At 36.5% G+C, this 25,423-nt stretch overlaps 1 protein-coding gene and 1 non-coding gene across 2 annotated transcripts in view; both read left to right on the top strand.

Moving 5' to 3' along the window:
- Positions 1-25,423, top strand: part of LHFPL6 (LHFPL tetraspan subfamily member 6) — a 291,971-nt gene that overhangs the window by 150,378 nt on the left and 116,170 nt on the right. The window lies entirely within an intron of this gene.
- LOC126016989 (U6 spliceosomal RNA) lies at positions 10,624-10,733 on the top strand. The gene has a single exon (XR_007498668.1). It is a non-coding gene; the product is annotated as a U6 spliceosomal RNA (small nuclear RNA).

Raw genomic sequence — 25,423 nt, 5'->3', positions numbered from 1 at the left:
GGGGTTGTGAGTGGAATGCCCTTTTTATTTATCTGTATACTTGGTCAGATTAGTTTGTTTGCAAAGTTTTCACCAGCAAGGGGAAATGACAATTATAGACTACTGTACATTTTAAACAGAATAAAAACGCAGCCTATTTGGATTGTTGATGAATTTTTTGACCTATACCAATATTACCCTGGTAGTGGTGTATTATGTGTGTTCGTGTTATTCACAGGGAATTGTCAACATCTGCCTGCCCTTGAAATGTTTTCTGACTTTGCTACAAAAAGTGCTGATGGTTTTTCTGTAATTTTGTCCTTTTTGTCCTTTAAAAATTTTCTGTTCCTGATTTTTTTATTTCAGGTTGTTATCACAGAGTAGCTTTGCAGTGATCCTATGGCAGCCTGGAAATCTGTAGTCTTTGCCTTCCATTGTGGATGATCAAATAATGTTGGAAACAAGATAAGAGAGATTCTGGCTTCCTAACAGAAAATTCTATAAATCTCCTGCAAGCATCACAAATAAAACCTTTTTTAGAGTTGTTGAATTCAAGTTAAATATTCTATTCAGATCTTCACTAACACATATATGCATAAAGATAGAAATACACACTTCTGGGCCCGGAGAGATAGCACAGAGGTGTTTGCCCTGCAAGCAGCTGATCTAGGACCAAAGGTGGTTGGTTCGAATCCCGGTGTCCCATATGGTCCCCCGTGCCTGCCAGGAGCTATTTCTGAGCATACAGCAACGCCGGGTGTGGCCCAGAAAAACAAACAAACAAAAAAAAAAAAGAAATACACACTTCTTAGGGATTTAGCTTCCACTCTCTCCTTAGAGTGATGTTACATTTACATTAAATAGTTCTCTATAAATATTGATCAAGCTTTAGTTTAATTTTGTAAATGAAGCTATTGAATTTATTTAGAAACATTTCCTTCATTTTACTCAAAACTGAACATTGGTTTCCAATGCTGTTAAACAAGCCTTGATTGACTCTTAACTCCATGATTCAATCAGTATTCTTTCTGAATAAATTTTTCCATGATTGACTTTTAGGTAAATCAGTATACAAAATATTCATGAAGATTCCTGATCAGTAAGACCATGATTATCTATGAGCTAACTCTTGGATTCATGGCACACTAATCAGATGCTTTGTGTCAACCATTAGAAAGTTCTAAGTTTATGACATCACATAGTTTTTTTCCCCTTGTTTTTATTCTTAGAAGTCACATTTTCTTCTCAATTAGCTATGGAGAGATAAAGTGAGATACAGTTATATAATGACAGAAGTCATAATGTTTTATCATTTTTATATGCTATGCAGTGCCCCATTTGTTAGCATACAAGACACTCATCTCCCTTCTTGATAGTAAATAAACAAAAGCAGATAACTGAAGGATTTGGTAATAGAGTTATATTCTGCTTCATATATCTTCTTGGGTCAAAAAGCATATTTATATGTCAAGTTGTACTGTGAACTATAACATTCAATACTTTCCATGATTGAGGGACAAATAGATTTCTTTTTTTCTTTTTTTGTAAGGTATTAGCATACTTTTTTTTTAATTTTTATTTTGACCATATTGGCTTACATATCTTTCATAGTAGTATTTTAGGTACAAATTAACATTAAACCAGGGGAATACCCATCACCAAATTTGTGTCCCTCCACCCTCGATTTCCCTTTCTGCAACCCATATCGCCCACCATCACCCCCGGGCTGCTAGAGTAGGTGGTCCCCTCTGTGTCTAGCTTACTATTAGTGATCATATATCTGTTTGGTCCTGGTACCCTCCATTGTTTCCCCCTCTATTTGAGAGGTGGAGCTAGATAGTTTGAGTTATATGGTTTTGTTTGAGGGAAAGAAAAGCAATAGAATGAGGTAAAAAAATCAAATAAGCTGAAAATGGGCGGAGTCCTTCTAGAGGCTTTCAACCTCAGTTTGAGTGAGGACAGGAAAAAGGTAATTGAAACACCGCAACAATACAAAAAGAAATATCAAATAAAATATCCAGTGAGCACTACATCAGTAAAGATGAGCACCACACAATAGTCTCCATCCTGAAATCAAACCATGCTGGAGTGCAAAGAGAAAGAGAAAATAAAATCGGAAACAGCAACTTCAATATCTACACCAAAATAAAGAAGTAAAAAAAAAAATCAATCAATCAAAAATATATATGTGGATAAAAGGATTATTTTGTGCTTTTTTTCTTTTCCCCCTGCATAGGCACACTATTGGGGACATTATAGAGGGAATTCCCTTGGTCTAGGAGGTACAGGGTTTCTACACCCTTGAATTATACTGTCATGGGATTAACTCTAGACTCCTTGCATGATCATTTACTCTCCCCTCTGTGCTTTTGTGGTGTATGGAAGACTTCTGCTTTGTCATGGATGGTAAAATCAGACCTCTGTTTCTAGAGATCTTGTTATCTGTACAAGTTGTTCCCATTTCCTCGTTGTCAGGTTATCAATTTAGAACTTGTGCATGTTGGTGTCAGAGCAGCATTATGATGCCCCTGAGGGGATTTGGTTCCTGGAGCTGTTGTGAATTCTGTCCTTTCTATGTCTGGGAACCAGGAGTCAAGGCTGGATGGTCGGTGCCTAATTCCCTGGGGTCTAAGTTGGTTCCACATGACATATGTTCAAGGTGGGAGATGCCCCTGTGTTGTAAAAAAATATATGAGTTCTTATCCCTCATAGATAAGAGCTTGTTTTTACATGTAAAATTTCTGCTTTTTTTAATATGCCTTTGCATGAAGAAGTGGTGCTACATTATATTGCTGGTGGATTTGGGGGTGAAGAGAGAAGAAAACAGACCCATGACAAAAATCTAAAAATATATATGCTCACACATGACAAATAGATTTCTAAAAGTACTGTAAGTCCATGCTCCTAGGATACTTACTCAAACAGACAATGCAGTTGAATGACTATAATGAACTAATATATACAGTAGTGATTTCGGGAAGAGCAGGAACCTAAAAAGGAAGAAATTGTTAGAAAATTATGAACTTGCTTCTTTCACAGATGTTTCAGTGATGTACATGGAATCAGGGCTTGTAAAGCATCATCGTCTTAGGAAACAAATACCTGGGCAGGAGATAGAGAAAGCAAAGTCAAGGATTCTGTAAGAGGGATGAGATCAGTGTGATGGAGAGAAAATTAGGCTCTGAAAGAAAAAAAAATGTGTGCTGTAGAGCAAGGGAAGTGAGATTGAATGTTTCATGTGCCATATTCCCATTAAGAGGCCTGTTTGAACTGTTACTATTTGCAAATATTGTCAATGACTTATCAAACAGTCTCTTTATTCAACTACAAAGATAGTACAGAATACTTTTCTTTGCAATGGTATAACAGTCTCACATTTAATGAGTCTCAAAGACAGTGCATGGTAAATTAGGACACTGCCTTCAAGTTTTGTACTCTTTCTTTTTCTGGTATCATAAAAGGAAGAGCTTTATAAATTCTAGAATATTGCATAAATATAATTTTTATTGATGGTGTTTTTTAGTAAATATAATTTAGAGTTCTTCAAACCTGTAGTTTTTTTCACCAAACATATTTCTAGGTAGACTATAGTTGATGTGAATTGTTTTAGAATCTTTAGGAAATGTAAAATTAAAAATAAAAATTAGAAATTAAAATAAAAATATAAAATTAATATAAAATTCACTTTGCCCTCAATTTTATTTTTTATTATGAGTTTTTCCTATGTGCAGCAAAATCTCTGTTCAGATACTTTGCCAGATTTTCAACAGAAAAATTAAAGTTATACCAAAGATCAAATAACCAGTTGACATGCTATCTTGTTCCAGTTGTGAGGTTTTGCTGAAGGAATTTCTATCAGAATAAAAATGAGACTTATATTTTATTTTGGAGTTTATTGCTCTGTTTTCATTTGATCAATATTTGTTTAGATAAAAATAGATGTTCTCATGCATACTTAAAAAGCACTGTCTATATTCCCATAGATTAAACTTGATATTGAATATATGTTTGCCACAATTTATTAATCAAAGAATAAATGCTACATGTGTGAAAAATGCTATTAATCTATTTACTTTGGATGAGACAACCAAAAAATCTCTGATGATCTATAATTGGATACGGGCAGAAGCATACTCATCATCAAGAGTCTTTGTCATTTCCTGCATAGGGCTCTTGTTACAATGAGGTAGTTGATCCTCTCTGGGCTTTGCCAAATCAGCCTTTCACTTATAGTAGAAAAGCTATCTGTCAGTTTCTGCACTTACCTGGATGGTATAAGATGGAAGGGAATATCCTCAACCCTTTTTTATCTGGAAGTGATCACTGGTTTTGTTTCATTTGTATACTAAGGATGGTAGCCTGTTGCAGATTCTTCTTGTAATGGCATTCATGTGACAGTAAATGATATTTTCTAGCAATTACTATCACTCTGGGAATCAGGGTTGTCTAAGAACCTGTCCAGATACTAGTGAACAGTGATGTTCTCTTGGAAGTCTGCGGTGTGCAAGTTTGGATGGTGTGTGTTGTGCACATATGCCACTTTTGGCATCACCTGTAATGAAAATATTTTTTATCAAAGCCCCACAATTCAAGCAAGCAGTTTCCAGTCACTATATTCCAGGGGTGGCGAACAAGTTCGACACAAAGAGCCAAAATTTTAAACTGTGAGAGTCAGAGCCACACCACGCAGTGACCTGCCAAAACAGACAAACACTCACACAAAAGCATATAATTTTAACAACAATATATTAAACACATATTGCATTTTGCCATTTTGAGTGAGGGTAAAAACCCTGCAGTGACGGTGAGGGTGTGCTGCGTCCTCCACACTAAGAACTACCGGCAAGATGTGACTCAACATGTGCCACAGGGATCCCCTGCTCGCTGGCCCATAGAGTTGTTTCCGAGGGATGGGAGACGGGAGGACGCAGCCTGGGGCAGGACTACGCGCTCGGAGATCTCTCCTCAGAGGTCCCTCCTCAGAAGCAGCAGAACAAAATCCAAACTTGGCAAAGAGCCACAGTATACAAAATCATGATAAGAGACAAAGAGCCACATTCATTTTGGCGGGGAGCTGCATCCGGCTCTTGTCGCGTGTTCGCCACCCCTGCTATATTCTATCATTGATAGGGATGAGAATTGAGGAAGTGGAAGGTGCCCAAGGGACAATGGTGGAATAATCTTGAAATACTACCTCTATAAAATAATGACATCATTACTATTGTTAACTATGATGTATCAACTTAAAAGAAACAAAAACATTCTTAGCAGTTATAATGATAAAGGAAATATTTTAAACTTTTAAAATGCGTATTACTTAAAAAATCACATTAGAAAAAGGTATTTATCTTTATTGTTTTACTATGTTTTTTACATGAATCAATTAATCACATAGAAAGGATTCAAGCATATCTGATTTTTTCTCACTTTTTTAAACACTGAAATTGATTCTTCATCACATTTAGTATTAAGTTCATGTGCCTACAAATAGCAGGGTAGGTCTTTCTGAGCATGTCCATGCCTACACTTCTGGAATTTGCACCATCTGGTTTTTCTGTCTCTATTACCTGTCTTCACTGCCATATTGTCATTTTACAGCTGATTCCTGTACCTGATATACCAATGCCTCCCACACTACTTATCCCCTTGGTGGTTCTCCAAGAATGGCCCTAAAACTGCATTTATAAATATCAGAGTGACGACTTATAAGAGATGGTTGTTTCTGGGTTACATCTGAGACAGAGTGCAAGTGGTTATCTGGGAGTGCATAATTGGATTCTGTCTTTAACAAGTTCATCGTAATAGATGAGAACCACTTAATTCTTGTCTGGAGTTATAGCTTCGAAGGTTGCACATGCTGTGCAAATCAGAGTCTGGGATTCAATTTCTGGCACCACATGGTTGCCTAAGCAACTAGTGGGAGTAGTCTCTGGCACCCCCAAGTACAAACCCAAACCCAACTCCCTCAGCCTTAAATTATTTCTTTGAAACCTTAGTTCCACCACTGCTCATTTAGGAAGCCCTCTCTTTGTCCCTACAGTCTAGCAGGACCTGTGCTTCTTATACTACCAGAAAGCTATGTCTCTCCTCTTCTTAAATCCCTTTAACATGGATATTGTATGTGATGCTTTATTGTTTACAATGTTTGCTGGGCCTTGCCTCCATTCTGAAAGTTCCATGCTCTAAATTCCAAGCTGGAATATCTTCAGACACCTGTCTTTGTCAAGTAATTAGTAAGGGGCCCGTGAAAAGCAAACGTTAACATGTGATTATTTATTTTTTCATTACCAGAGTAAGAGTGCCATGACATTAAATTAACCCAAGAGAAGTCTCTCAAAGTCAAAATGACTTGTTAATCTGAGTCTAGAAATGTAAGAGAAGGTAGAGAGATTATTTCATTTTTTAAGAAGAGGCATTATTTAAATAAGCAAGGAAAATAGTAGTACTACATCTTAATTTATTAGATAGAGAAAATATAATAAAACTTAAAAGTTATTAACATGTCCAGTGAAGTTTCTTCTGTGTGAAAATTAGAATAATGACTCCAATGAACAAAAACAGAAAAAGACATGATCAAGTCTCTTCTTGAGGCTGAAAAATAGTTTATATTGTAATTCTAAACAAATACATAAAACAGAAATGCTGTATTATTACAAAATAGAATATTTGTTTCTTTTTTCTTTGTAAAGTGATATTACTTAAACATTTTTATTACATCTTCACAGGCCATAAGATATAGTTTGTTTAATACGATGTCATAAAAAATGCAGTCCCATAATATATTATAGGCAGAAACTTTGAGGCAGAATTCTCCTGTGTTGTGATCACAAATTTATTCAAGAAAATAAACTATAAGCCATTACTCTCAAATCAAAGACTGTGTATTGAATATTTACCCTTTTGCCAAACTCTGATCCTAACACATTGAGGATATTTGATTAATTAGAAGTTTTCTAGATTATCACTTCAGTTAGAGATTTATTTTTTTTTAATTTTCTCACGTCCCTTTTGTTTCTCAGAAATTGCATGTAACTTATTGATTAATCATATGTGAAGAATTCCAAGGAGCTTCTGAAAAAGAAACCAATTGGTTGATTCTGCTTTAAAAATTTCTCTGCGTTTACACTTCAAGTTTCTCATTTGATTTTCGGTTAATGAGACCTTGTGTGAACCAAATCATTCACCAAGGAATTTTCTGTTGATATTTACATCCTGAAGTAAATACCATCCCTATTTGGAACCATTCTAATTCAGTAGGCTTATTGTGCCTGCTTCTCTCACAGTGTTTGTCAGACTATTAATATCTTTGAACAATTGAATTCCAGTTGGGTGATAATGTCAGTGATATTTACTGTGCAGCTGGAAATAATGTTGTTTAGCTATAATAATTCTAAAGAATACAATTAATTTGTGTTTTGTTTTCTACTTCTGCCTGTGAAAAAGTTATTTCTGTTGAGTTTTGGTGTGTGACATGCTTACATGGAGTGACTCAAGAAGCATTTCTGTAGATTAAATTGAAGACATATACTAAACGATATCTTTGGTTTGTTAATCTGTATACAACCTTGTACATTAATCTAAGAAGGAAAGCAAAATTGAAAATGTTTAGAAAGAAATAAAGTCAAGGTTGAATAGCATTCAGAGAGAGAGCAAAATGCCACATTTTTTTTTACCTGAAATATCCTTGACTTTTATTTTTTCTTTCTGGATTTTAAAAAACTCAGTGTTTGCAGCAGGTTTTAAAATATGTATGTCAGTGTGGCATATTATATGTGTAAACACTGTATTTGTATTTGGGGGGTGTTCACATATCTCTGTGATCTTATATCTTATTGTCTTTATTTTGGATGAGTTGAGCAAGTCTGATGGGTGGGCATGGAAGGTCCTCAGCCTCAGAACTTTCTCTTTTTTTGAGGAATCTTTGTGCTCATTCTGCATCCTTTCATCCACCTACAGCCTACAGAACTGTATTCCAGTTGATTTGAGGGCTCCTGGGGATGATAACCTGGTGATACATGCTCCAGCTTCACTTCACCTGAGCCCTTTGCTCTGATAGTCACTAACAAAGCCAGATTCTCATGGGAATGTTACTATCTTCCAAGGATGATTAGCTTCAGTTTCAGGAAAAGCTAAACTGAGGCTTAAGATTACTGTTGATAAAGGAAAAAATAAAAGAGATTTTTCAGTTTCCTAAAGAGAGAAAAAAATGCTGTGCTTGCTGTTGAGCCCTGGTGTTATCCCTGGGAAATAAACCAACAGAAGCAGCATGTTGTTTATGATATCTTAAAGGAAGAACTATGGTATAATGAAGACACTGGAAGGATGAGAAAAGGAGCAGATTTATTTCTGCACAGGAGACTCATTACAGTTGTCTTTCTCTTACACTATCTCTGGAAAGAGTCATTTATAAAGTAAATGGAAGAGGATGTGGTATAAATGCTAATAAAAAAAAAAGAAGGCATTTTACTTTCTTTTATTTTAATGTGAGGAGTGGATTTTGAACCACATCCTGCAAGTACACATTTACTATACTGGCTCTATTCCCAAAGATTATTTCTGACAGTGAGTGCTCAGACTATATGTAGGGGTAGGGTTTGAATTGTAGTCAGCAGCATGCATGGCAAGTGCCTTACCACCTATTCTTTCTCTATCATTGGAGAAGGCATTTTAGTTTAATTAAACTAATCAGTGGTATTTTTACTATATGGTTCCTTTTCTAAATAAAGGAAATAATTTAAATAACCTAGAGATATATATTTGTAAATTCCTATACTCAGTCACATGGTAGTGTATGCATGTTTAAACTGCCAAGAATTTAAGTTTGGCAAGACGAGGTCAACTAAATATATGCAGGAAGCCAGGAAACATGGAAATCTTTGGTTTCAGTTTTATTACCATTTCCTATTTATTGTATGCTTTGGGGAACACTGTTATGCCTATATAGTGTGTTGCAGGTCAGCCCCTGAAGAGGTTGACTGATGGAGGAATGGAGGATGAGGTCTTTCCCCTCCAGCTCAAAGCACGCGTCTGCCACCCCGTCCAGCCGACAATTCTGAGGTGAAACGGCGGGTAAACAGCTCTCAGACAGTCAGGCTTGTGGAAATATTAGCTTTATTCGGTGGACAAGACTTAAGTCCAAAGTCTCAGCCTTAGTTCCAGCAAAAAACCCTCTCGCCTTCAACAGACCCTTGTTTTTATCCCCCAGAATAAGGTACCACCCAATGGTGGGATCAGATACCACCCAATGGTGGAAGCAGAATCAGGGACCACCCTAGGGTGGGGGCAGAATGCCAGGTCACATCCTAGGGTAGGGCACAATCACTGATGAGGGTAGGGTCAGTAACATAATCATCCCATAAAATATTTACATACACAACAATAGAATACTTACTTTCTTCCTAAGTATCAGGTCAAAGAGCAGAAGAGAGACAGACATATAATGATCTCTCTCGTAGGTGGAATACAAAGAGACATAGTAGGGGAAATAAATGGCCAAAGGCAAAGGAAACTGAGAACTGTTTTAAAGGTTATTAAAATGGGAATTAGATTAGGATAGGGAGGAACTCTAGGATAATGATGGAGAGAAACAGACACTTTGAAAAACAATGATATAAAATTAAGTTATGTGGTACAAGAATAACTTTCTTTTTTTTTAAGAATAACTTTCAAGGCCCTTAAAAGAATGTGCCTTGAATAATTTATCTACAAGTTGATTGTCATTATCCCTAATTACATATGTAGTTATGGTGCACATATAAAGAACATACAGATCATGAAGTCAGCCAAACTCAAACTGTATGTGTTTCTGGTAAACCGTTATGAAGAAAGTTTAGAGCAGAGACTGTAAGGCAAAGAGACTGTGAATTTCTGAGGCACAAGGATACTATGGAGTCCCTTTTCATAAGAGTGGCTGAATAGGCAGTGTATGAATAAAGGTCAATTATACATCCTTGTTATCTTCCATGGGAAAGTGCCAGCCTTCTTCTTTCTGTCATTGTAAGACCTCAACTTTTGACTATACCCAAACATCTCTGGGAAATTCATTTATTAAGATCTCCAGGAGAAAATCCTGAGAGTTGAAAATAAAGTGTGGAAGGAAGAAAAGGGAATAAATTCCAGTGGTGTTTCCAAGATGAAAAATGGGAATAGGAGCTATTCAAGTTTCCTATGCCTGAAGAAACTAGCTCTCTTTCTGGCCAACATATATCATCTTTAAATTTTTTAGATTTCAAAACAGGCATAAATTTTTTAGATTTCAAAATTTCTCCAGAAATGCTTTCTTACTTACTCTGATTGCAGATTCTAATAGCATTCAATTTATTTTTTTCTTTCATGTTTTCACTGTAGTTTTAAAATATTTTGGGGTGTCTTCCTGACTGGTTTCAAAGTTCTTTAATCACCTCTTACTTTACTTTATAGCTCCTAGTGCTTAGACTAGCACTTTGCTCATTGCAGATCGACAATGAATCTCTATTGAACAAATGTCTGAAGGCAGAATGAGGAGAGAGAGGAGAAGCAAGTTTCTAGAATGATGATTCTGTTTCTGTGAGACCACTAATGGAAAAGTTTACTATTACTATGACATAATTTCAAAAGCTGTTATCTAAAATCAAAGTCATTATTAGATTTGTTTTGAAATAAGCTTTACTCCAACTCTTTGCAGCACATATACTAAAATTGGAATGATACAGAGAAGATTAGCATGGCCCCTGTGCAAGGATGACATGCAAATTCGTGAAGCATTTCATATTTTTAAAAAAAATTAATTTCTACATTTAGTAAGCTTTAGGTTAAAAATTAGACTCCTTTTAGTTTAATATTTCCATACTAAGCATTTATTATAAAAATATGACATCCATAGTTCATGGTGAATGAATGAATTCAGGGGAGTTGCCATTGCCCCTGCTAAGTTGGATGAATATGTACATAGCTAAAATCCTTGTTTCTTAACCAAATTAATTAAAATATTTTATTGATTTATTGAGATTTTAAATTAAAATTTGTTATTAATTTTTGTTTCTTTGTTTTATGACCACATCCAGAAGTTCTCAGGGCTTACTCTTGGCTCTATGCTCAAGGATCCCTCCTGGTGAGAACTGAGGAATTGAACCAAGGTGGTCATTTGCATGGCAAGTTCCTTACCTCATGAAGCCTGTGACAGAATCTTTGTGAAATACAATAGATGGCTTTCCTTTGCATTTGCTTGTATATCCTGACATCACATATTTTATTTTGTGAGTGAGATATTAAAATTTTTATCTTGCCCAAATTTAGTACAGCAAAATTTTATCAAAAGAAATTTTAGTTTTGGGGGGGAGGGGTTTTGGGCCACACACTGCGGTACTCAGGGGTTACTTCTGGCTACCTGCTCAGAAATAGATCCTGGCAGGCATGGGGGACCATATGGGACGCCAAGATTCGAACCAACCACCTTAGGTCCTGGATCGGCTGCTTGCAAGGCAAATGCCGCTGTGCTATCTCTCCGGCCCCTCAAAAGAAATTTTCATTTTAAAGTCATGCCTTGGTTTGATACAAAATTAAATTTTCATTTCAATTTACCTATTTGATTATTCACTTTACCTAAATTTAACAATATGTAGAGTGATTAAGTGATTTTCATCTTGATTAGTCAACCATTTTATCTTAATTTCCAATAATAAATGCAATATCTTATAGTATTTTTATAAGTACTATAATACCAGTATTTCCTAATTTTCCTTTTACATTTTCTAAGGCATAGTAAATTCCTGGTGATTTATGCTTTTATCATACTTTGCATGTGCTTCTATTATCAACACCATAGCCCTGTGACTGTTATGGGGACTTGATGGGGTGTCTGGTACAAAACTTATGTGTCTTGTAAAAATAACATGTGCCATTTCACTCCATTTTATTATTATCTAGCATGCTACACATACTCAGGAAATGCTTTGTAAAATGTAACTCATTTGATCTATCAAAACACATATCCATTGAAAGTTCATTCCACTGACCTATTTGGTCTTCAAAGATGGGGATTCTTTATAATGCTTTATTGACTTTGGATTTATTTGAGGGCCTGTTCACTTAACCCCTTTGCTTGTTCTCAACGTGAGCAAATGTGTCACCTCTGGGAAGATTTGGGGACTATATACAAATATCCTGGGAGATTTATATGACTCATGTTTCACATGAGTAAAATAAAGTGAAAAAGGATATCAGCTGAAAGATAGTCATGCTTAGAAAAAAGAAAGGGTCAGAGAACCTATTAACCGTGTCAGTAAAAAGTGAAAGGAGTGCTGGTATACGCTTGCCTCAATAGAGTATGCAGGGTTGATGCTATAAGTTGAATAACCCGAAGACTGAGTCTCAGGAGTATTTTGAACATCAAATTACCTCATAGATGCTGGTAATATAAGTCTATGTGTTGTAGGATGGTAAAGTGTAAAAGGACAAATAGGGAGGAAAAGACACAATGGAAGAATCAAAGAGCAGGGCCTGATTTAAAATCTTTTGATTTTGACTAGCAAGAGAGTTAGGATATTACAATCTGGTGACTGATAATTTACAGTGGAAATTTTATGAATGTGATTTTTTCCTTTGACTTTCTCAGATGGTCGCATTAGTTTGAGGCACACAAATGAAGTTAAGACATTTCTAGTATAGGAAACAATGCTTCAGTGTTTACTTAAAGAAGATGATGTTAAAATCTGAACCTTTACAGGTTCAGCTTAAATTTTGGCATCTTTTCACTTTACAAAGGCTGAATAGTGAATGTCAATCACAACCTAATTCCCTTATGAAATTAGCTTTGGGGGTTTTATGAGAGGGATATAAACCTAAAACTTGGCTTTTGAGAATTCATATCTCATTTAATCAAGTTTGAAATAGTTGTCATGAGAATATAGAGAATGATGTTGTATATTTTCCATCAGGAGCTGTACTAAGTTGATTTTCTAGGTTAAATAAATAATCCAATGAACTTCAGAGTAGAAATTGTTACATTACACTTAGGACATGGCCTATAATGAAGAAATAGGCCATATATAGAGACATTATCTTGACAGGAATGTCAAGATACTTTGTGTGTCTTGATCCATTTAAATAAATCAGTCAGCTTTCTTTTCATTTAGGAGCTTAAAACTTAATATTTGATACTTTCCAGATAACTAGAGCCCCAGTAGAGAAGCTCCAGCCTCTGCTAACTTTCTTAGATCATTGGAATCAGATGACTAAAGACAGGCAGAAATGACCTGATTACTGTGTAGCTCTAATAATGGGATGTGTTTATTTTCTATAAATGGAAAGTGAAAGAATCATAAAATGAGGCATACATTATTTTTAGAAATGCAATGGGGGAATGGTAAGGAATATCAGAAAAACACAGGGTTTCACAGAGCTGTTAATACAACTGTAAGTTTGCAATGTCGAAAATAACTGTAAAGATTTTTTTAGATTGGTAAATAAGATGCACTTTAAGATTTTTGAGAATGACAGGACTTGAAAGAGAGTGTAATTTCATTGAATATAAATAATCTGGACCCAACAAGAATAAGTATATTAATATGACAGGCAAGCGGCATTATTAATTCTGTGAGTATGAAGATGCCCTTGGAACTTATTAAGATAATGAATATTGTTAATTGTTAGGTGGAGAGTCATTAACTCATTTTCAGCAAGTTTTTAAAAAGTTCTTTCCAATATTTAGGAATTATATTAGGCATAGGAGTTAAATTGATAATTAGCATGATCTCCAAACTCTGGAAACAGATTCTAGAGTAGAAGTTTCCAAACTTATCTGGCCAATTATCTCCTTTTCAGGAAAAAGATCACTCTATACTCCTTTTAAGAGAACACAGTGTCTTCCAAGTGCACCTGAGGCTAACACCACATACCTGATTATTCCAGCAATCCCTCTCTCTGGTTTAGAAAAAAGATAGGAATTATAGGCTTTAAGGGGGAATAGTAGTGTCTAGACAAGCACAAAATACAGACTGTGAAAATATGTATCATGATATTCTAGCATTTTATTTGCTTTTACCAGAATTCACCTTTTTGGTTTATTTTTTCAACTGGCAGATTTCTTTCTTATCATTAAATTATAAAGGTAACTTAATAAAAAGCAATATAGGATTTCTTTCCTTCCTTCTTTCCTTCCTTTCTTCCTTACTTCTTCCCTCCCTCCTTCCATTCCTTCCTTCCTTTTTATTTATTTATTTGTTTGTTTGATTGTTTAGGTTTGGGGCCACAGCTGGCAGTGCTCAGGGGATACTCCTGGCTCTGCACTCAGAAATCACTCCTGGCAGGCTCAGGAAACTGTATGGGATGCTGGGGATTGAACCCTGTTTGTTCTGGGTCATCCACATGCAAGGAAAACACACTATCCCTGGTTTGGGGGGTTTGTTTGGTTTGATTTGGTTTTTTTGGACCACACCTGGTGACGCTCAGAGATTACTCCTAGCTATGTGCTCAGAAATTGCTCCTGGCTTGGTGGATCATATGGGATGCCAGGAGAACAAACTGGGGTCTGACCTAGGTCAGCTGCATGCAAGGCAAGCACCCAACCACTGCACCACTGCTCCAGCCCCAATGTTTTAATTTATTTATAATATTTCCAATATTACAGAAATTAAACTATATATAAATGTACTTTCAATTGATAGATTCCACTGAATAGAATATAAAAATGGCATATTTGTTATTCTCTTCAGTTTGATATTTTAGTTGGTATTTAAGCACACAGTGGCATTTTCCCCATGCATTTTTTGCACAACATAAACAAATGCAATTCGAAATTCAATGTTCATCATTCTTAAAAAATGTTAGTGTCATGACTTTATCAGCAGTTTCATTTGTCTTCCATTTTCGTTTAATTAACTGTTTTCATGTCTTTGTTCATTGTAAAAATATGAAATGATGATGATCCTTTACTTTTTAAATAGGATGTGGCACACAGTCAGTCCCTCAGTTTATAGATGTGTATAGAAATCATCACTGAATAGATTCTATTTGACCCAAAAATGTCAATTTGAATTTTATTTCAGCCACCTATTCTCACTGATACAAATATGATATGCTGGAAATGTTTAATATAAACTTTCTTTGAGTCCTAATTCATGAGCCACATCATCATCAAGCTTATAGACAGAAATTTAAATCACTGACCTACTTGAAATCTCACCTTTTGAAGGTCTTCCTATTCGTAATTCCACTAGAAAACAATTACTTTAAGGAATTTCCCTTTGCAAAGAATGAGCATGATAAGATTTTACACTGCTCTGTCCTATCTTAACTAACTTGCGGCTGGGGGTGCTGGAGTGATAGTACAGTTATAAGGCAGTTGTCTTGCATACAGTCAACCAAGACTTAATACTCAGCTCCTCAACATCCTCTGCTTAAAGCATTGCTGTAGTGACTTCTGAGCACAGAATCAGAAGTAATCCCTGAGTACCACCAGGTATGGCCCAAATCATCACTTTCCAATTCTCTGGCTAAAATCTTTAGACATTTCTCATTCAACTGTCAAGTCTCATATCAAAGTGGAAGCTGAGTGTCAAAGACACTCAAATAGAGATTAAATAATATATTTATCCCCACCTCAAATTTATATTTATATGCAAATATGTATTACTAAGAAAGTTTGAATAAATTCAATCATTTTACATTGAATAATTTTGTTACATTGAATCATTTTATAATCAAAATAAGTACACACATGATTGAAATTTGAGTTGACTCCATTGACTAGATCAATACCAGTGGAGTGGACATAATAAGAACCACTATAGGTATATTTCTCTTCTTTTGACAGTGTCTAAGTTGTCGATGAATAAAAGCATCTTTTATTTTAGGAGATGTGATATGGATGGTGGTAGGGGATATGATTGAAATCATAAAGGTTGAAATCTTTAGTCAAACTCATACCAGGAAAGTAAATGTAGGAAGGGTAATGAGCCTTAATTGATTCTTTACCCTTGTCACAAGTCTTCTCAACCCATCAATCTTGATAGGATTCTTCAATCTGAGGTAACAGTGCTGATGATACCCATTTCCTGTGGCTGTCTTCCATGACTTTCTTGAAAAATTCATGAGGCTTCATTTGGAACCCAGAGGACACCAGCCAGGAACAGTTTATGTATTATATTATGGGTTGGCCTAGAATTTTCTGCAGAAAAACCGTGGTAATGACCCCTTTCCCAATCATTTTATACCTGTCAATGGTGACTCATATTGTCTTTACAAAATTCTACTTCCTGCGATTTTTAGAGCCATAATATCTGAAAAAAAAAATAACACCACCTTAGAATCACACTTTAGAATCACACATAACCTCTGCTATGTATTACTTGTGAGATGTAACTTAATCTGCTTCTTTAGTTATAAAATAATGACAGCACTGCCCACTCCTCCTGTCCCAGAATGTGATAGTAAGAAATTTCAAAGCCTAATGTAGCATTTTTATTTGGATTACAGAGTTTTTTGTTTGTTTGCCTGATAGTACTTGAACTATATATAACTGTATTCATTAATTTGCTAAATTTGGAAACTTTAGTAAAGGAAAATCAGTTTAAACATGCAGATAGAATGTAAGATAAAAAAAATCTACTTATTGTCCATTCACTAAACTATCCCAAACTGGCTGAGTCAAATAGTCAGACACCTGTTGTAGAAAAAAAGAAAGAAAATGCAACCCAAGCGGTGGAATTCTAGATGAAATGTAAGAGAAACTTTACCTAGGGAACAGTGTTTTTGTAATTATGTTTTGATAAATTAATCCTTGGTGGAAGTGTTTGTGACATTGGACTTATCTACTCTTTATCTTACTCTAAAAAGTGTTAGAACACTTTTCTCTAAACTTTCTGAAGAGGGAGATAATGAGTGGAAAGTGCTAAGTGCCTGCTTCTTCCACTAAGAAGGCAAAGTTGTTTTGATGAGAAAGGCTGTGTTTGGTAAGTTCCCTGTAACCCTGAGGCCAGAAACACCACCATCTATTAAGCTGCAGAAACATGAGCACTGATTGATCTGAGAGGGTGTTGGGGGTGGGTATAATCTTCAATCTCTACATGACAGATTTAGAAGCAGAGCTTTTTCCAAATTCTAGTCAATTTTTCTATTTGCTTGAGAAGTTTCTAACCAACACTTAAAATATTCACAGACTGAAAGAATAGGGTGGTTTTGAGTTGACAACAGTCTGTACTAAGCTCATATTAAAGAAAGAAGAGGGACCTGGAGGAATACTGCAATGGTATAGAGTTTTTGCCTTGCACTGTGCCGGTCCTGGTTCTATTCTTCTTTTTTTAATATAATTTTTATTTTAATCATAGTGGCTTACATATCGTTGACAATAGTATTTTAGGTACATATTAACATAAAATCAGGGGAATTCCCATCACCAAACTGTCCTCCCTCTACCTCCATTTCCGTCCTACCTCCCATATCCTCTTCCCTCACCCACCGCCCCGGGCTGCTAGAATAAGTGGTCCCCATTGTGCCTAGCTTACTACTTAGTGGTCTTACTCCTGTTTCATCTTGGTACCTTCCTTATTTCCCCCTCCTAATTTGGAGGCGGGACTAGATAGTTCAAGTTATGTGGTTTTGTTTTAAGAAGAGAAAAGTAATAACCTGGGGGGAAAAGAAGAAAAAAAAATCAAATACTCCGGAAATGGGCGGAGTTCTTCTAGAGGCTTTCATCCTTGGTTTGAGAGATGAAGGGGAAAAAGAAGGTGAAACACCACAATAGTACATAAAGAACTGTCAAATAAAATATCCAGTGAGCAATCCAAAAAAAAAAAAAAAAAAGAAATAAAAAAAGGTTAAGCACCACATAAAAGCCATGGTATTGAGATTTAAAAAAAACATGGCAGAGCACATATTGAAAGAAAAGAAAAGAAGAAAATAACTAAATAAATATAAATAGAGACATCCACTTAAATAGCCAAACCACAGCAAAGAAATCAAGAAAAATAGATAAATAAATAATAAAAATTAGCTTTGTGCTCTTTTTTTGCCTTTTTTTTCCTCCTGCACAAGCACAGTAAACATTGGGGCCATTCGAAAAGGAATTCCCTTTGCCTAAGAGATACAGGGATTCTCCACCCTTGAAGTATATTGTCATGGAATTAACTATAGACTCCTTTCAGGTTCATTTATTCTCCCCTTGGTGCTTTTGTGGTGTACGGAAGACTTCTGCTCCATCCTGGGTGATAAAATCAGACCTCTGTATCTAGAGGTCTCGGTTTCTGCACGAGTCAAGGAGTTGAACTTATGATTATGTCTTTCTTTGTGGTTCTAGAAGTTCTGTTCCCTCAGTGTCGTTTTAATCCATCTTCTGCGGTTGGCGGTCCTGGTCTTTGCGCTGATCCTAGGAAGGGGCCTGGGATAGCATCTTTCGTTATGTTTCCAGAAGATCCATTCTGTTGTGAATGTCTCAGACAGACCTCTGGAACTAGAGATCATGGTTGTTATGCAGGTCGTAGCTCATGTCCTAGAGTAGGGCTTTTTTTATTGGTCCCAGTATACATACAGTCCGGCCATGGTTCTGTCAGCCAGTAATCTGTAAATTGCGATCTTGGCATTTGTATAGACCAAAGGGTGACAAGTCTTCTGATTTGTTTTATTGTTAGCTGGTGAGGTAGGATAACTTGCTCTTAGGTCAAGTTGTTCCCATTTTCCTCATTGTCAGGGTATCATATTAGGGCTGGCACTTGTTGGTGTCTGAGCACTATTAAGGACGTCCTGGTTGGGATTTGTTTCCTGTGGCTGTTGTGAAGAAGTGTGTTATTTCTATGTCTGCGATCCAGGGTTCAAGGCTGGATAGTGTCTAATCACCTGGGGTCTAAGTTTGGTCCACGTTTCATATATTCAAGGTGGGAGATGCCCCTGTATTGTAAATAAGTATGAGTTCTTATCCCTAGCAAATAAGAGCTTGTTTTTATATGTACGATTTCCCCTTTTTTTAGTGTGCCTTTGCAGGGAGAAATGGTGCTACATTATGTTGCTGGTGCATTTGAGGGTGGAGTGAGAAGAAAACAAAAACAGGTCACACATCCGAAAAAGACAAAAATAGAAATAAAAATATATGTGCTCACGAATATATATGAAAAGAAAAAAGATTTTTAAAAAATGAAATAACAAAGTAATTAAAGGGACAAGGTGATGCAAGAAAGTATCTTACATTTGGGGAAAAGCAGGTAAAGAGGTAGTGTAATACAGGTCTTATATATATGATGGTAGTATAGGTTTCCCCATTGTCTTTTGAGGTTTTCTTGTTGTGTGTGAGTTCCCGGGTGCCTTTTCATCTCCCAACCTGACCTTCTTGATATTGGCAAAAGATTTGCGGCAGGGAGGACTTGGGAAGAGTTCATGCATTGGGGATACTTGTAGAGCTAAGTCCGGTTTCAAGTAACAGTCCACGTTAGGAATGGTTGATAAGGAGGACCGCGCAGCATGAGTCAGCAGGGGAGTTAGTTGCCTTTTCTTGTAGGGGGCGAGGTGTGGGTTTGACTGTTGCCCCTTTGTTTGAGTGCTGGGTACTGGTTCGCTGGGGTAGGAGGTCATTCTTGATGCCTAATGGATTAGGAACTGAGGGTGAAGAGTTTTAATAAGGTGGGAAATCTGGATGGGATTGAGGGGTGAAGGGATAGTCAGATTTTCAAAGGGAGGAAAGGGGAAAGTATATGGGAGGGGCAGGAAAGAAAAGAAAAATAAATTAAAAAGAAAAGGGGAGAAAAAGAGAAAAAAAAGAAAGACAGTAGTGAGAAGAGTAGAGAAAAGAGTGAGGGAATGCTAGTTTTCTTGAATGTGTTCGATGAGTAGGGCCTGTAGTATAAGACTGTAGGTCACAGTTGCTGCTTCAGTGGTCTGTGCTTCAAGTCCTAAATGAAGGTATAACCTAGAGATAAAGGGTATGCTAAAGAGTTTTCTCAGGACATTCTCGTAGTGCAAGCTGGGTATGGTATCTCGTGTGATTGAACCCCGAGATGCAATCTTAGTTTGTCCACCCTTTGTATCCAAGAATGCCTGTGGACAGAAAAGCTGAGAGGTTATTTTAAATATAGAAAGATTAAGGCATTAAAACATATTATTATGAAATGCTTCAGTTGGAGTCAGTGGTTTTCCATGGTATCCTTTACCTGTAATCCTGTATAAAATCCCTATAGGCTTATTATGGCCCTTTGTAGTAGAAGGCTGATTACTTACCTGATCTTTCTATGCTGCTGTTTCTGCTATTGCTGTTTTGTGTGTGGGTGTGTGTGTGTGTGTGTGTGTGTGTGTGTGTGTGGTATAATGTGTAGTCAAGAGTTTGTGTTGTTCATTTTTCATGTGTTTTGGGCACTGCTCTCCAGTATTTGTTGACTATTACAGTGTTTGGATTTTCTACCCTGTTAAACCCTGTTATTTGATAGTTGAGAATTAGTTGTATATAAGGTGTATGTCCTAGGTGCTTCAGAATAGTGCTATCATTCTGTGTTTATCTTTTGTCTTCTGACTTACTTCGTTTAACATAATATGTTCTAGGTCCATCCACGTTGCTGCAAAGTCTGTGATTGTATCATTTCTGATTGCCATGTAGTATTCCATTGTGTATAGATACCACACCTTAATCATCCATTCATCTGTTGTTGGACATAGATTTGGCTATTATACTGAGCGCTGTGATAAATAGTGGGTGCACACAATACTTTGGAATGAATGTCCTTCCAACTTGGGGGTAGATACCTAGGAGAGCAATTGCTGGGTCAAATGGTAACTCAATTCTGAGTTCTTTGAGCACTCTCCAGACTGCTCTCCATAGGTGTTGGACTAGGGGGCATTCCCACCAGCAGTGGATGAGAGTGCCTTTCATGCCGCATCCCCGCCAACAGAGATTGTTCCCATTATTTTTGATGTGAGCCATCCTCACTGGTGTAAGGTGGTACCTCATTATTGTCTTGATTTGGATTTCCCTAATGATGAGTGAAGGTGAGCATGTTTTCATATGTTTGTTGGCCATCCTTTGGTCTTCCTCATTTCATCTCCCCATTTTTCTATGGCTTTATTTGATTTTTGGGGGCTCAGCTTTCTGAGTGCTTTGTACTTTCTAGATATCAGCCCTTTATTGGACATGTTGAGTGCAAAGATTTTTTCCCATTCAGTTAACTGTCTTCTTGTGTTAAGTATGGTTTCTTTTGCCATGCAGAATCCTTTTAGTTTGGTGTAGTCCCATTTTTTTATGTTTGATGCTAAAGTTCTTGCCATTGACAATCTATCATCAAAGACTTTTTTGATATATAGGTCTTCGAGTGTTCTGCATATTTTTTTCTCAATAAACTATAGTTTCAGGTCCGATTTTAAGGTCTTTGATCCGTTTTCAGTTGACTTTTGTATATGGGGTGAGGTATGAGTCAATTTTCTATTTCTTACAGGTGGTTTTCTAGTTGTACCAACACCATTTGTTGAAAAGACTTTCTTTGTCCATTTCAAGTTCTTGGCTCTTTTGTTAAATATTAGTTGACTGTATATCAGTTATGTCTGGAAATTCTGTTCTAACTCACTGGTCTGAGGCTCTGTCCTTGTACCAGTACCATGCTGTTTTGATCACTATGGCTTTATAGTATAGCTTTAGATTAGGTAAGAAGATGCCACCCAGCTTTCTGTTTTTTAGTATGTGTTTGGCTATCCTGAGTCTGTTGTGGTTCCAAATAAATTTTATGATTGATTGTTCTAAGCCTTTAAATTAAATAATGATGTCTGAATTTGGATGGAGATTGTGGGAGATTGTGTTAAATCTATATAGAAGTTTGGGTAGGATAGTAGTTTTGACTATGTTGATTCTACCTACCCATGAGCATGGCATGTTCTTCCATTTCCCAAGATCCTCTTCAATTTCTTTCTGAAGTGTTTTGAAGTTTGCCAGGTATAAGTCCTTCACTTCCCTTGTAAGGTTGATTCCTAGGTACTTGTTTTTTGATACTATTTTAAATGGAGTTGTATTCTTAATATCTCTCGTTTCTACTTTGTTATTTGTATATAGGAATTCTACTGTCTTTTGTGTGTTGACTTTATAACCAGCCATTTTGCTGTATTGGTTCATTGTTTCTAGGAGTTTTACTGTGGACTCTTTAGGGTTTTCCATGTATATCATCATGTCATCTGCAAAAAGAGATAGTTTGAATTCTTCTTTCCCTATTTGAATTCCTTTGATTTCCTTCTCTTGTCTGATTGCTATTGTTAGGACTTTTTTTTTTTTTTTTTTTTTTTTTTTTTGGGCCACACCCGGCAGTGCTCAGTCCTTACTCCTGGCTGGCTGTCTGCTCAGAAATAGATCCTGGCAGGCATGGGGGACCACATGGGATACCGGGATTTGAACCAACCACCTTAGGTCCTGGATTGGCTGCTTGCAAGGCAAATACCGCTGTGCTATCTCTCCGGGCCCTATTGCTATGACTTCTAAGACTATGTTGAATAAGAGTGGAGAGAGTGGACATCCTTGCCTGATTCCTGACCTTAGTGGAAATGCTTTCAGCTTTTCACCATTAAGGGTAATGTTGGCTGTGGGCTTTTCATAGATCACTGTAACTTTCTTGAGAAAGGTTTCTTCCAGACCTATTTTGCTTAGTGTTTTCAACATTAATGGGTGTTGGATTTTGTCAAATGCCTTCTCTGCATTGGTTGATATGATCATGTGGTTTTGTCTTTTTTATTATTGATGTGGTGTATGATGTTTATTGATTTGCATATGTTAAACCAGCCTTGAATCCCTGGGATGAAACCCACTTGGTTATGGTGTATAATCTTTTTGATGTAGTGCTGAATTCGGTTCGCTAAGATTTTGTTGGTATTTTTGCGTCTATGTTCATTAGTGAGATTGGTCTGTAGTTTTCTTTCCTGGTGTTATCTTTGCCCTCTTTGGGAATCAGAGTGATAATAGCCTCATAGAAGGAATTGGGGAGGATTATTGTCTTTTCAATGGTTTGGAAGAGCCTATGAATCAGTGGAAGTAATTCTTGAAATGTTTGATAGAATTCACCTGTAAAACCATCTGGGCCTGAACTTTTATTTCTGGGAAGTTTCTTAATTACTGTTTCAATTTTCTCCAAGGTGATTGGCCTGTTTAGCCTTTCTCAATCCTCCTTTTCTAGTCTTGGAAGCTGGTATTTTTCCAAGAATCTGTCACTTTCTTCTGGGTTCTCTAGCCTAACTGAGTATAGTTGTTCATAATATGCCTGCATGGTGTGTTGGATTTCTTAAGGTTCTGTTGTAATCTCTTCTCTTTCATTTGTGATTCTGCTTATTTGGGTGTTTTCCCTCTTTTTTTGGTGAGTCTTACTACTGGATTGTCTATCTTGTTTATTCTTTCAAAAAACCAACTCCTGGTCTCATTGATTTTCTGTATTGTTTTCTTGGTTTCTATGTTGTTTATTTTTGCTCTGGTTTTTTTTATTATTTTCTGTCTTCTGGTTGTATTTGGGTTTCTTTGTTGCTGTTGTTCCAGCTCCTTAAGGTGGTCCTTTAAGCTGCTAATTTTGTCGTTTTCCTCTTTCCTGACATAGGATTGTATTGCTATGAGTTTCTCCCTGATTACTGCTGTGTCCCACAAGTTTTGACAAGTTGTTTCTTCATTGTTGTTTGTCTCAAGGCATCTTTTTATTTCTTCCTTGAGTACCTCTTTGATCCAGCTATTTTTGAGCAGCATGTTGTTTAATCTCCAGGTGTTAGATTTTCTCCATTGCTTCTTTTTACAGTCAATTTTGACCTCTGTTGCATAGTGATCTGACAGAGTGCTTCTAATGATCCTTACCTTTGTGATTTTATGCAGGTTTGATTTACATCATAAGGCATGGTCTATTCTGGAGAAGATTCCATGTGGACTTGAGAAGAATGTGTATTCTGCTTTCTGGGGGTGGAGGGACCTACATAAGTGTATTAGTCCTAGTTTCTCTAGTTTTTCATTTAGGGCTCTTATTTCTTTGTTAGTTTTCTGTCTGGTGGATCTGTCCAGTGGTGATAGTGGAGTATTAAGATCTCCAACTATTATCACATTTCCTTTCATGTGTTTCTCCAGTTTTGCAAACAGTTGCCGTACATATTTTACTGGCTCTGCATTAGGTGCATAGATATTAACCAGTGTTAGCACTTCTTGGTCTAGTGTTCCCCCGATCAGTAAGTAGTGACCCTCTTTGTCTCTGATCACTTTCTTGAGGTTGAATGCAATTTGGTATGATATCAGAATGGCCATCCCTGCTTTTTTTTATTTCCATTGGCCTGGATAATTGATTTCCATCCTTTTATTCTAAGCCTGTGCCTATCTTGTACTTGTAGGTGTATTTCTTGTAGGCAGCAAAAATCTGGTTTATGTTTTCTAATCCAGTTCTCTATTATGTGTCTTTTAATGGGAGAGTTTAGTCCATTAACATTTAAGAAGATTATTGACAGAGAAGGCTGTTGTGCAGTTGTGTTGTTTAGGGTGGTTGTCATTACAATCGGGGGTTTGGATTGTGTAATTTGTCTTTGAGCAGGTCATTTAGGGTTGGTTTTGTTTGTGCAAATAATGCGAATTCATTTTAGTTTGAGAATGATTTTAGTCTTCCTTCCCATGTGAATGAAAGTTTCGCTGGATAGTGGACTTTAGGTTGAAAATTTCTTTTTTTCAGTCATTTAAATATGTCATTCCACTGTCTTCTTGCTTGAAGTATTTCATATGGGAGATCTGGTTTGATTCTAATGTTCCTTCCTTTGTATGTGAGGGTTTTTTCTCCCTTGTTGCTTTAAGTAGGTCGCCTTTCTCTTTGTTTCTTGCCATTTGAATTACTATGTGTCTTGTTGTTGGTTTGTTAGGTTCTATTTTGTTGGGGATTCTTTTCACCTCCTGGATTTGCTCAGATGCATCTTTCCAGAGGGTGGGAAAGATCTCCGTTATTATTTCCCTGACTAATTGTTCTTCCCCTTTATTTCCTCCCCTTCTGGTATACCTAAAATTCATAGATTGTTTCTTTTGTATTTGTTCATTAAATACTGGACTTTTACCTTCTATTTCTCTGTTGGCTTCTTTGTTGTCTTTTGTTTGCAGTTTATCTTTGAGCTGTTCTATATGATTCTGGAGCTGTGTGATTCTGCTCTTCTGGGTTTCTATGGTTTTATGTAATTCCTTTAATTCTGTTTGCATGGAGTCTCTCATATTTTGTAACAATTCTTCTTTTAGTTGGTTGATCTGTTTGGCCTTGGATTTCTTGTATTCGCTGGCTAATGTTTCTTTCATTTTCTTTAACATGGCTTGCATTTCATTCCTCATGGCTAATTTAAGATCTTCTGTTGGGTTTGTGTGTTTTGGAATACTTGGAAATTTATTAGGGATCCTTTCCATATCCCCTGAATTCAGGGTCTTTCTTGATCTACCCATATTCCTTTGCTTATATTGGTGTGGCTTAGAGTGCAGTGCCTTCTGAATTCTGATTACTTTTGCCAACTGTGTGTTGGGGCTGGGTCC

Source organism: Suncus etruscus, chromosome 8, assembly GCF_024139225.1.
Source record: "Suncus etruscus isolate mSunEtr1 chromosome 8, mSunEtr1.pri.cur, whole genome shotgun sequence".
Lineage (NCBI taxonomy): Eukaryota > Metazoa > Chordata > Mammalia > Eulipotyphla > Soricidae > Suncus > Suncus etruscus.
Note: the sequence above shows the minus strand (reverse complement) of the source record. Positions and strands in the feature narration are given on the sequence as shown.